Genomic DNA, 13,886 nt, shown 5'->3' with positions numbered 1-13,886 from the left:
GTCTCGCGCCATTCACAGCGGAGCAGAATTGGAGCGGAAAATCAAGCGAAACGAGTCCACTTTTCCGGAGATAGGGACTTTTGGGCGCCGTGTAATGGAGAAATTGTTGCCCTTCCCCCTCCTCCTCCCTCATTTCTGGCTACGGGGAATTCCGTTCTGTTCAAGAAATAATCGCCGTGACCGCGTGATAAAAGGTAATGGCGTAATGGCGATGTCGAGATGAAACGAGAGTCGAGAGTGAATAAATATATATATATATATATCTCCATGAATTTTTGTTGAAAAAAGAGAGAAGAGAGAGAAAGAGAGAGGAAGAAAAAAGGAAAAATCGGGAATTAAATTTAGAAAAAACGCTGGTTTCATCGATATTTTTATGCTGCGTACGTACGCGACGGGATATCGGTTAACAGATGTATCAGAGAAAAAAGGGGAAAAAGAAAGGAAGAATGATTCACTGTCAAGTTGATCCGATCCGATGATCGAAAAAAAAAGAACGGCGATGTTTATTAGTAGCGGAATATTTCATCCGATAATTTAATTTGATACGGGCCGCGTTTAAAAAAATTATCGTGCTTGTTTTAAAAAGTTTCCGGCGGAGCGAGGGGAACATTAAAAATAATTTGCGTAATCGACTAAAGGATACGGTTGGAGAGCGTGCGACCGGTGGATGCGGTGGAAATAAAAATTCTCTTACTTTTATCCGAACGTGGATGAATTTTCACCAGTTTTCACGACAAATTAAAGGAACGGTTGAAAAATTTGTATCGTTTCGGTACACGGCATATTTAAAAAAGAGAGAGAGAGAGAAAAAAATGAAACGAGCGCATAAATTAACTCGAGTTGCCTACATTTCGAGAACATTTTCGACCTGCTCGAAAAATTCTATTTCTATGATAATATCCGAGATCCGCTGTCTTCTTCCTCTTCTTTTTCTTTTTCTTCTTTCTTGATTCTCTCTCTCTCCCTCTCTCTCTCTCTCCCTCTGTCTCCTGTAGATTTCCACGTCTAGAGAAAACATCCTTTCGAAAAGGTGGCTTACCTCATTCCACGCTTGATTCCACGGATAAAATACTATTCTATTTAGATTCGAGCCGTATTCGAAAGGATGCGGCAAATATAAAAAATTCATGAATTACACACATGGCGGCGCGCACACACGCGCTCCATGTGTGACAACCATTTCGGGTTATTCGATGGATAACACGGATAAAGGATGATTCTTCAATTTTCGCGATTTAACGATTCATTTCAATGAGGAGATACTAAAAAAAAAAAAAGAAAAGAAAAATACTTCTCAACGAGTGTAAAAGTAAAATCCTTTTGCATCCTATCCCCTTTAATCAATTTTCCCCAGACAGATGCGTTAACCCACGGGTTTTAATAATCCATGGTCTAGCCCTTCCTTCCTCCCTCTCCCCCTCCCCTGTCGTCAAACTTTAAACGCGTTTCGTTAACTAATTAACGCGGCTATTATAACTTCCATAATACCGATGCTTGACACGATCCGAGAACCGCGTAATATAGCCGCGCAATTCCAAAACAGGAACAAACTGAGCTAAAACTCCCAACGGAAGGAGGGAGAGCTTGCTTTACACGGGACGAGTAACCGTGGTAAGTAAGGCTGATTTAAAACGCACGGTTTACACCTTTACGGTCCTGAATGCGCCACGACAACGTCCCGTTTAACCGGCCATTGCCGAGATCGCGAGAGAGAAGCGCAGATAGAGAAAAAGAGAGAGAGAGGTTTAAATGGGCGGCGGAGGGCCACTTTATAACGGGCAGAAATCCGAGAATCCATTATTCCGTGCGCGGCGCCGTTTAATCGAATGTGAAAACCGTGTTCCGTCTTTTCGACAATGGGGAACGACACGCTCGACGCGGTTCACGACGGGAAATGGACGGAGAAAAAGAGAGGGAGGGAGAGGGAGGGGGAGGAGGAAAGAAGAAGGTGGCGCGACGGTCCAATTTTCACCAAGGTAAATGTCGTTTCCATCGCGTCGTACGAGTGACATCGAACCTTCGCGTTACCTGGAATCGATTTCCTGACGCAATGTCTGTTGCACGGAGTTTGCACGAGCAAACTCGGGGGAGAGGGAAGGGGAGGGGAGACGCACGCACCGATGCATTTAACTTCCGAGTGATCGATGAACGTTCGACTCCGTTCAAACGAGCAGAAAATCACGGCCTTGAAATTTGTCGCGATCCTGAGATTCGGGGATGATGAATTTTCTTTTTAACCTTCTTGACGTTTCGCCCAAGAATGAAGAGGGAAATTTCGGGATGGATTTGGAAAGAAACGTTTTGGAATTACGAGCGTATAAAGTTGTTACGTTCGTGGATTTTAATACGTTGGGAAAGGGTATGTTCTGAACGATCTTCGAAGAGTAGATAATAATTTTAATATCTCGAGGGAAAAAAAGATACGTCGTTTCAAAGTTTCGAGCAATCGAAACTTGGTCGAAAAATAAGTTGCCCACGATTTCTGGCAAACTTGTGATAGGCGGCCTTCGAAAGTACGTCCGCTCTGAAAAACCGAGATATTTTCCAGGAAATGGTACCGTATCCGCGGGGCTCTATTTTACGATATCGCGCATTTATTCCCGGCGAATTGCGCCACGTCAAAGTGCTCGTATATAACCGTGATGATCGATGAACGCTTTCGACCACGCTCCCATAATTCGGGGGTTGTTTGATGCTCGATGCACTTTCTACGATCGATACGTCGATAATTACTGTGACGAGTTCGAAAAGGCTCGTCTGTTTCGCGGAATCGGGCGGTAATGGAAAACACAAACCGAACGCGGATGGAAAAGAGGACGAGAGAGATCTTTGGACGATTAAAGATAATTAAAGACGCAAAGAAAAACGTGGCCGTTATTTGATTCTCGAATTAATACGTCCTTTTTCTTCACTTTTGTACGAAATTCTTCGTTTCAGAGAGAGAAAGAAAATGAAAAGAAGATGTTTAGTTCAAAAAAATATCCGTATATACTTTTTTCCAAACGTATTATGAAAGTATTCATAAAGGGTTGAGAAGTTGTAAGAAAATCCCCAACAACGTATTCTCCTTTCCCTGTATCCGTTTCGATTTCGAAAGGAAAATGTATTTCTATCTATTTTTCTACCCAATCCTTTATTTATATTTGATTATTCTTTCCGTGGACAAACTTCTCCTCCTCCTCCTTCTTCTATACGTTAGTCCAAGTTATAAAAGAAAATAGGATGATGGGAAGGGTCAGCCATTTGGTCCATCGAGGGAGAAGAGCTTCTATATTGCAACGGTTTTTGCGTAACCGCTTTCGAGAAATCTCGTATATGCGGTGTAACGTTCACCGATATTATCGTTGGAAAAGGTACAATAGCCGTATCGATTATGCAACGAATCCATGCATTTTGGTGGTGACCGCCACTACTAATTCCCAGTTGTAAAGTTTCTATATCGTCCCGTTTTGTACAACCTATATCGCGTCGTTGTATTCTCGTTTCGCCTCCCCCTCCTATTATCTGCGGCTATTTATTGTCACGATAATTCTCTTATGAGACGAGGATCTCGTTGTTCTCGTTCGCGCCACGCTTGCGCGATCGTGTAAAAACTTCATCCTCCCTCCCCCTCTCTCTTTTCTTTTTTTTTTATTTTTTCAACTATAATTACACGCGCGCCAAGCTCGCCTTGTAAAAGCAAAATAGAAAAATACAAGGTATTTCGCCCCCATAATTTCTATTCTAATTACGTCAATACACAATTTCCTTAACCGAAAAAGTTGTTAATTACTAGACTGCGGATTTTTATGTAGGCGCGTCACGTATTCGATTTAACATTAACATCCAAAAAATATAACACGAAAAATACGTGTATTCGCGTGAAAACCCACAGTCTAAAGAATTACTTGACAATCTTCCTAAGGATCTATTTTCGCGAATGACTGGCTAGGCTAGATTATTCCCGTACGAAGTTCTATTTTAACGAGCCATCGAAATAATCCGCCAATACCGTTCGCGATCGATAGGTCACGATGGATGTGCATCGACGAATGACTTTGATTAATAAATTTCCCAATGTATTTGCCCGTTAAATTACACGTCGCTACATCCAACGTGACTTGCCGTGACGTTGCACACGAGCACGGGTTAAATAAACAGTTACATTCACCCCGATAAGAGTCGGCTCGAAATTTTCGTTATCGATAATATTTCGACGCGACGAACCCCGGCGATCATCCGCTAATTATTTCGCGGATGGCCGACGATGAAATAATCGAGTTAACCGAATCGCGTAAAAACCTTCCTTCGCGACTTCTCTAATCTCTAGTTTCCTTTTCTACTTTCGCGAGTTGAGTGAAAAAACTCGTCGTCAACGAAGTCAACTGTCTCTCTCTCTCTTTCTCTTTTTTTTTCTATCCCGATTCTTTATACTTTATACCTTTGCGCTGACGATATCACGAAAGAACGTGCATCGAGAAGCATAAAAAGCAACGAGCATCTTGGGGAAGCCGCAGAATTCGAACATCGACGAATGAAAGAGGAGGAGAAGGAGGAGGAAGCTCTCCGGCTTGAAACGCGTCGCTCGTTGTTTCGTTAAATATCGTTCGATTCCGACATTGGGGCGAATGGAAAAATGGAATAGAAATTTTTAAAAATTTCTATGTACGAGCGGAATTTTTCGATATTTTTCTCCTCCCCTCCCCACGGGCGGTAATTGAGCGTAAATAAAGAGAAAAAATGAAAATAGGAGAGGAAAAGGCAGGGGAGAAACGTTGTCGAATCGTCGTTGTTGCCTCGCGAAATTGCATCATTCGTGCCCCGAGTGAACGAGATTTCGAACTCTTAATGAATGAATACAATGCATCCCCTCCCCTTCCTCGATATTTTTCCCCCCAACGGCAATGGAATTCTAATGCAAATTCTATCGGGCGAACCAATTATCCCTTTATAGTAGGTATTGGAAACCGAGACATCGGACCTCGTTGAATTATTATTCGAACCGCGTAAAAAAGAGGGAAGAAATTTCACGGGGAAGAAAAAGATGATCTTACGCGTGTTCCCCGTTTTAAAACGCGCGATGAATTTGCACGAATTTTTGCAACATTTCTCTCCGCGAAGAGAGCCGCGTTGTTATCAAGCGTGATGGTTTTCGAAAAATTCCGAAAAGAAAACTCGAGGCTATTTAAATATATTATCGATTGACTGACTTTTGAAATTGCCAAGCAAGAATCGAAGCTTGAATCTTGAATCGGAACGCGTGGATTCAACAAGTTAGCCGTTTCTTTTCGGATAGAGAGGGCTTTAAAAGAGGGTACAACGCGTGAGATTCGCGAGAGATCTAGATTAAAGGAATAAGGGCTGTCGGCACACAGATACCTCGCTCTTCTTTATCCCACGAACGAGAAAATTCCCTTCGTCTTTCTTCTACCTCCCCTCCTTCCTGTCTCTGCCTTCTCGCGATAAGGGATACTTTGAGGTCTTCGAAAGAACGAACGTGTTCGATTTGAAAATTTCGAAAATAAATGATTCATCGACTACGTAGTCGATGAGTTTCGTAGTATTTCGTGCGTCTTTTTTGTTGAGGCGTTCGAAAGATGTACACAAACTGACGAATATATTTCGTGGAACTGTTTTGCTTCGTTCGTACAATATTTCTTGGAAGTCGGTTTGCTCGAGTATAATGTTTACAACGAGTCGTGGGAATAATTTTCTTTGTTTTTAATCGTGCGAGAAAGAAAGAGAGAGAGAGATAGCTATCCCATAATAGTTTTACGAGGTTTTAAGAGTTTTATGAAAAATAGCGTAGTAGTTATATTTTGTCATTTGTCTTTCTTTTTTTTACGAAACCGTGTTTCAATTAAACGAAAATTCCGCGAGATATTTCTCTCTTGCACTGGAATTAAAAGTAGGAAAACGGTCGTTCGCGTGTATAATTATAATAGAAACAGAAATTTCGCTATTACGAATTTAAAAAAAAAAAAGAAATAACGATTGGACACCAAGAGATGCCAGAATTGATCTAAAAATCTAAAATTTTCCAACATTTCGCGAAAAATATATCCCACTTTCACCCTCAATTTTATCTTTTGAGATGAACTTTATTCTCGAAGGAAATGACGAAATGAAGTTGATGATTGCACGTAAAACGCAACGTAAAACGTGACTTCCAATTTCAATCGAAACCGAATAAAAAAATTAATTTCGCCTAGTTGCATCGTTTCGTTCGCGTTTTAAATAATCCTATAAAGAATAATTCTACGAAATTGTTGCGAAAACGGATACGAAACGGATCGAAATAGGACAGCGGGGACGAGGTTCGAATCGGAAATGGAAAAAAGGAAAGGTGGATTTTTCTTTCGATCTGCAAACATCTCCACGCGATTTATTTACGCGCAACGAAATTCACACGCTTGTTTGCGCCTATCCGAATCGAGAACGCGTAAAATCCCGTTTATTATTAGCTCAAATAGGATGAATCCCCGCTATTCAATAACGAAATAGCGGTTTGATAGCTTAGTCGCTAATGAAACGGAGCTATCGACGCAATTAGCCAAGTTCCCCGCGAATAACAAAGCTTCGTTGACTTTGGAATTGGTAACCGGACGCCTCTCGATCGAGCACGGCCAAATGGAAGGCGATGCTTGAATGAAAGCTTCGAACTAGAACGCATAAATTTCTTTGTTACTAGCGGGAGGAGGAAGAGGGGGGGCGGAAAAACGCGAGAGAAAAGACTCGTTTCGATTCGAAGGGATTCTCTGGATAAAACGAACGCTCGTATTTGTTACGATTCCTTTTCTTTTTTGTCTTTTTTTTTTCGATTAAGAGAAAAAAAATACCTGTTCCTAATTATTTAGTTCGGGATTATTTGTTGGAGATACATCGTTTTTTTTTTTAATCCTTTCAACGGTTGCGTGTTACGCAACTATTTATTAATTAAGCAACAAATTTTCTCTCGATAAAACTTTAGCTTTTTTATCGTGTGTTTCTACTATTGATAATAGGGAGATAGGGAGATAAATAAATAAAATTTCGATCATGAAAGGATTGAATAAAAAATGATCCCGATGATTCGACGATATTTTCCACGGGTACAAACGAGGTAAGGATTCTTTTAACCTTTCCACGCTCAGCGTTGCGTGCGCGCAACAAATTTTTAATGAAATAACAAATTTCGAAAACTATTAGATTTAAATCGTATGCTTTTTACCTTTGATAATCGACAATAGGGAATTAAAAGGTTTGCATGAAAGGTTAATAAGAATATTCGTTCGAGAAACGACTCGAATTCGACCGATCCGCGATTTTTACGACGGGAATAAACGCGTAAATCTAATTTACATTGTAAATAATCTACCAAAAAACAAACGTATCGATATCAAATATCATAAAATACTCGATGGAATTTACGTACCGATTAAAAAACGGACGAAAAAACGTCGTCGAAGGGGGCGCCATTATCTGCACACTACGACGCCCGTATATAAAGAATCGACACTTATGACGTAATCGTGACGCGCGAATAATCGATAAAAAAATAATTAAATCGTAAGAAAAAAACACGATGCACACGCGGACACGCAAAACTTGAAAATTTTACAGCGACGTAATAGCGGTGCGCACGCCTCGATGTCTCGATAAAGACTAAACACCGAACGGTCGCGACGTATTATGGTTACGACCTTCGCCTCGAGCTCGAAATTCGTGGAATTATTAACGAGCGAATAAACACGGAAACCGAAACAGACTTCGATATCGTAATATATAAGGAAAAAAGAAATGTCTCTGTTGTTGACAAGTAATGATACGATATCACGGTTCGTCGAACGCGTCTTTTTTACTGGCTCGAGAGATTTTTACACTTTTTGAGCACAGGTGTCGGATCTCGCACAATTTATGCGTGTATTTTTTTTTCTTCTAATCCTTTGCCATCGATTCTGAAATTTTTCGTTAAAAATATATTATGGGAAAAAAAACACGCGATAAAAAAATATTGCGATTCGATTAATTAAATTTAACGATAATTTTAAAATATTTGCACGATTCTGCAAATTTTTTTCTTTTTTTAATAAATAAATGTAATTCTTCGAATGAATAACAAGAATTATTCCGAAAAAGATACCGTTCCCTTTAAAGTTAATCCCTTTAAAATTAATTCCTCGAGAAAAGAAAAAAAAAAAAAGAAACCTCATCTTCGATATTTTCCCACCCCCATTTTTCTCGTCTCGTCCGTTCGAAAATTCGTTGAAAAGGAGAAAAAGGGGGGGGGAGGAAATCAGAAACTCGAGCTCTCGTTCCTAAAAATTTATCTCATACCTGAATTTATCTCGACGCAGCGGTCCAATCTCAGACGACGAAACGTATTATCGTTGGTGCACGATCCGAATGCGTCACGGCCCTCGTCCGTGGGATGCCTTGTTCCGTTGCCACGTGATCCGTGAACGACGATGCAGCTCGCACAGAGGTGGACAATTTGAACGTTTAAAACGTTGGATCATTAGCGAGACGGTGGCGAGATCACGAAGGTGGTTAGACACCGCGCTGTTTTCGTCCCTTTAACGTTAACCCGTGCCGGGTGTGCGCATTATCGGCCGAGACACCTACCAGAAATACCATTAGCGGCCATTTATTTCGGACGAATACCCAATCACGACGGCCGATAATCTATAGTGTCGGCCACGCTTTAGCGGCAGCTGAAAGTAACAGCCACCCGCCTCGGCCTCGTTTCCCCCCCTCCGCTCCCCTTTCAACGTGCCAGGACGCGGTTTTTATCCTGAGACTGTTCTAGAGACTGGGACTGGCAAACCTCGTTCCAACTGCGTGTACCCGATCGAGGGTGGAAACGAGGGTTTATGAACGAGCGTTTATCAAAGCGTATTATTTCCTGACGCATTATTTCCCAACGGATTCGTTATCTTTCCAACCCTCCTCTTTCAACGGGAGGATCCACCTATGCTCGTCCACGGATATCGCTTGGAGCAATGTTACTGGGGCAACAGGATGAGCCCATTCTCTAGAATAATCACAGTGTTTTAAGGACGAACGAAGAGAAGGGGAAAGAAGGGAGAGGAAAAGGTGCGACGCACAGAGATTTGCACAGGGTTCCTGTAAAACGTACATTTTCGTACGTTTTCGGAGAACGTGGTAGATTTTCGAAAAGTGTGTGCCGCGTGTGTTGAAACTTGCGGCCACAGCTAGTTTACCGTGAAACGAAGGGCTCGAGCTCATAAACTTGTGACCAAGCACAGCAGATTTCGTGGAGTTGGAGGGGAGGGGGAGGTTGGCTTTGAGGTGAACGTGTTGATGTTTGCTCCACCAGAGAATGGCCGGGGAAATTATTTCACGGATAGAATTCGAAATCGTTCGTGCTCGCGGAAATAACTTTTCAACATTATCCGTTACGGTGAGGAGTGGCTTTTCACGAAAACTCTCAATTGAATCTCGAGATATCCTTTTTTTTTTGGAAGGAGGGAGCGAAATAGACGGAATAACGTTATTACTCGCTATTACTTGTCTCGAAATCCTCGGAGGAGGAGGAAAATATCTATCTGTACTCTACGCTCCAGAAATCTTTCGAAATCTTCTTACAATCATACACTCCACCAGATAAGAACCAGTCGATTCTCTTTCTAACGAATCGGTGAGTAGACGATTCGGCTTCGTCTTGCAATTAACTTTTACAGTTTTCAATTCCCTTGCTTCGATCAAACGAAAAGTTAACGACGAGCCATATGTCGAAACGAAATGAAAAACGAAGAGGGAGAGAGAGAGAGAGAGAAGGAGGAAGGAGAAAAGAAAAGAAATGTGAAATTCAGTCTGACGAAACGGCGAAAAAAGGAAGACGTTTCGAGGAAAAGGTCAACCAGCCATTTAGTTCTTAATCCTCTCATCGAGTTTCAATTAATACACGTCGGCAATGATTATTCAACATTCAGAAGGGGAGGGGGCCCTTCGATTAATTTGATCGGTGGCGATTTAAAATCGTCCATCACAACGGACTTGAACGTCGAATTCTTCTTCCCTCTTCCAATTTCTTCTATTTTCCCTCTCCTCTTCGCGTCATGGATTAAGGAAATCATTCCTCGGGATGAAGTCGTTGCAGGAATTTTTGTAGGCCGATAAGGCGAATTGAATCCGATAAGAGGATCAAGGAGAGGAATTTGTGACCGCGCTTAATGAACGGAACGAAAAGCAAATAGCGCAAGGAATGCACCACGCAACGACAAAATATTCTTATATCGTTCCGTTACACTTTCGTTTCGCATCTACAAAACTAGAGAGTAGATACTTTGAAAAATGAAAATTTCTCTTCGATAATTTCTTCCTTTCCTTCTCTCCTTCTTTCCTTTTTCTTCTTTTTCGAAAGCGACGAGATGAAATTGAAGAACGTGCTAAAAAACATCGAGCCACGAGCATCGCAACACCTTATGTAACGCGTAATTGTTTCCCTCGTGTCGGAAACGTTCAAGTATTTCTAGCGCGCGATGGTGGGACAAAGGTGACCCTGTTAACGACCTTTCTTAATCCACCGACCACCACCTTACGCTCCGTCGAGCGAGGGTTATCATGCTCGATAAACCAATAAATTTTAATAATCGCCGGTCGAGAGGCTAACAAAGGGTGCCAACCCATCGCCACCCTGAGATCGAATTTCTCTTATTCTTTGGACGGTGCATGGGGAGAAGGATTTTAAAAACGATACGAGAAGAATATCTCCGCGGCTTCGGGGGATATTTCACAAGTAGCCGCAACGATAATCTCTTTACAAGACTGTGTGCGTGTATGGCTCGTTAACTTCGGGAAGAACAGGGATTGCAGAATATCGTCGAAATTGAAATTATTCTTCCCGATTGAAAGTATCGATAAAGGAGAAGGGGAAGAGGAAACGATCATGTCCAACATCATCCCCTATCTCGTTAAGATTATTGACCCACTAAACTGCAGAGACTCGAGAATCCCCTTCGTTGGAGGAGGAGGAAGGAAAGAAAATTGCCGACTCGTTCGACGAGGGATGATGCCTCTGTCCGATGATCAAATATTTGCATTTGGAAAAATCGAGCAATTATATAAAGAAAGCTCGATCGAGAGCGACCACCGACCGTACACCAAGTTTCGATTAATCGTCCAAGTTGCGGCCACGAAAGCATCCGAGCTTGGAGGAAAACAACAATAGGTCCCGCTCTCGTCAAATGGAACGATTTCGCTGAATCTTGGCCCGTTGAGTACCAGTTTCTCTGGAACGTAATTACGATGTGTGCGCGATTGTGCACGTCTACCCAACCTAACCCACGAATAAGAGAATCTGCCTAGGGTGATTCGAGAAAGCGGTATATATACCGAGGGCAAACAGCAATCATGTGTGTCCCTTTAATGGGAAAACTCACTAGATAACGTGGTTACAACCGCTGTCGCTTCGGGAGGAGAGCTTTGCGGGGAATTCGCGGACGAGAAAAGCGTGGTGCATAATGGAAGAAGCAGCACGGGAAAGGGAGGGATGCCAAAAGATGAGATCCAAGAAGGACGGACGGTCAAAAGAGAACGTAATTGTAATTGTAATTGCTCGATTCCAGAAAGAATGAAACTTGGATACGGATATCCAAATGTTATCCTCGACTCGATTTATCTTCCGCGAGGAGGAAAATCCAAGGGGATCAGAGATCGTCGGGATTTTAATAAATAAAACGAATCCTTTCTCCCGGTCCAAGAAAAATTCAATTTGTCAACTGACCGACAATCTATGAATCCGTTCGATGCCAATCGGGGAAGAGCGAGAAATTCGGTGATCCGTGGAATTTAGATTGCACACGCTGATACTCGGAGATCAAAAGGAGAAACGATGGAGAACGTGATGTTACGCGATTCGCGGCGACGGAATCGGTTAACGGTAATCGGTTAAGGATTCGATCGTGCCTTTCGTTTTTCTCTTTTTTTTCCTTTCTCATTGATACTTTCGTTTGCTTTTTTTCCTCCGCTGGAATTTTTACCGTGGATGACGAGATAACGTTCGCCCTTACGGAGAACAACTCGGAATAAATTCAATTTATCGGCCGGCTAAATCCCGAAATCGAATATCTCGAAAGGAGGGAAGAGGATTAAAGAAGACGATGGGGGGGCGCGGTCGAAAAGTTTCGATCGTGTAAAATTAGTGTTGTAGCTAATCGATCTTCAAAGGATGTCAACCTTTTTTCGTGGGGGGAAGAGGAGGGAGGGAACAGGCGAAGAACGAAATTTGAGTACGAGATTCAGTACCCAAACGCCTCGTGAAATTCCGTATTCCCATTTAAAAATAACGAGAAGGGGAGGAAAAAAGGGAACGAAAACGATAAAGCGTTTCATTCAAAAGCTTTCCAAAAGTGGAATGTTTTTTTTCTATCTCTCTCCCTCTCTCTCCCGGCCATATCCCTTCCTACTTTTTTTGCGAGATTCGTTCGCCAACAAGCGAGAGATCTGAGAACGAAAGATTCAATCTGTCGGCCGATTCGAGGGATCGACTTTTTCGAGGAGATAGAAAAAGAGAGAGAGAGAAGACGCGAGTTACAGGGCATGAAATTTCGACGCGTGAAATTGAAACCCGTGACCATCTCACCTCGAAGCGACGATCAACCCTGTCGCTTACTCCATTTTATATCTGTGACGTGGATGGCCATTGAAACGCGCCCGTGCAAGTGAATAACCTCTTTCACCGTGGATCCACCGGAGAAATTATCAGAATTGCAGAATAGTATTAAAAAAAAAAAAAAAAATAAACTATGTCCGAGAGCGTATCTTAAAATCGAAACGAGTTTTCTCTCTGTCGCGAGATTTTTGTTCTTTTCTATATCACGATCGTGCTACGGATCGTGCACAGATCGAGAAACGGAAGATCGAAGATTGCAAAGATAGGGATGCACGCAGATTTTTCCTCCCTTCTCACCTTTTTCGTCGGGCACAATCAAACAATTCTCGTTGCTCCTTTGCTTTCCTCGAGTACTTTGTCCCTTTGCTTTAAGCACTATGCAAATCGTGGAATCGAAAAGAGGGTACGGTCATCCTTCTTTTTTCCTCTTTCTCTTTTTTCTCTCTCCTCCCCCTCCCTCTTCTCTCTTCGAAGTTCAAACGAGGCTCGTTGAACGGTGACAAAGGTGCGAGTGTACGTTCGCGTGTCACTGAACTTTCGATCGAAAGAGAAATTTTCGATTTTCTCTTGGGATCTCTGCGGGGGGAACGGAGCACAATCCAACGAGCAAATATCGCGAATAGAGGGAAGGAAGCTAGTGTTTGCCATCCTAAGCCTCGAATAACAAGAAGGTTCACCCACGACGACGAATCCTCTCCCTCTTCCTCTTCTTCTCTCCTCTCCTCTCCGCTCCTCGAACAAGAAGAAAACGTCGCCTCTTATCGAAACGCTCGATCGAAAACTCGTCGATCCAAGCTCGATCTCCATGCATCCAACGCGTACGTCCACGGTGAAAGAGAGCCGAGAGAGACGAAGGGAAGCAAGGGAATTGAACAAGGAAGGAAACTGATCGCCTCGCTCGATCCCTCGAACGACGCTCGGCTCGCGATTACAAAATCGCGACGACGCGATCATCCCGGCCACTCTGCGGGCGACAAACCGAGCAACAAGTTATACACCATAACAAACGTAACCCTCGGGAAGAGCTGGTCGTTTCTTTCACTCGAGAAATCTCGTAAAAAAATTCGAGACGGGCGATGCTCGACGATCGACTCCCGCCGAAAATGCCCGCCTCCTTTCCATCCTTTTTCATCGATCTTCCCCGCGATCCTTCTTTTCCGCGGGATTCGCCGCGGGATCTTGGACGATGAATCACGCACGAATCCAGCCAGCGCGAAACGCGGAAATCGGGGGCGGCGGAAAAACGTGGGAAAAGGAGGTGAACAATTTGTCACTGGTGGATGAAAAGGAC

At 42.8% G+C, this 13,886-nt stretch overlaps 1 protein-coding gene across 5 annotated transcripts in view; it reads right to left on the bottom strand.

The window, feature by feature from the left end:
• The window catches only part of LOC107997472 (5-hydroxytryptamine receptor), a 104,591-nt gene that overhangs the window by 90,386 nt on the left and 319 nt on the right, over positions 1–13,886 (bottom strand). The window contains exons 1-2 of one of the 5 annotated variants that reach the window (XM_062083738.1): positions 9,183–13,871; positions 8,296–8,579 (exon numbers count right to left, since the gene is read on the bottom strand). The exons of 1 other annotated variant lie outside the window; for it this stretch is intronic. The gene's annotated coding sequence lies outside the window, so the exon portion shown is untranslated. Of the gene's footprint in view, positions 1–7,393; positions 7,629–8,295; positions 8,580–9,182; positions 13,872–13,886 lie in introns of those variants that run through there. 3 more of the 5 variants (XM_062083733.1, XM_062083740.1, XM_062083734.1) reach the window with 3 other exon arrangements.

This window comes from Apis cerana, linkage group LG13 (genome assembly GCF_029169275.1).
Source record: "Apis cerana isolate GH-2021 linkage group LG13, AcerK_1.0, whole genome shotgun sequence".
Classification (NCBI taxonomy): domain Eukaryota; kingdom Metazoa; phylum Arthropoda; class Insecta; order Hymenoptera; family Apidae; genus Apis; species Apis cerana.
The sequence above is the reverse complement of the archived record's forward strand: the minus strand, read 5'-3'. Positions and strand labels throughout refer to the sequence as shown.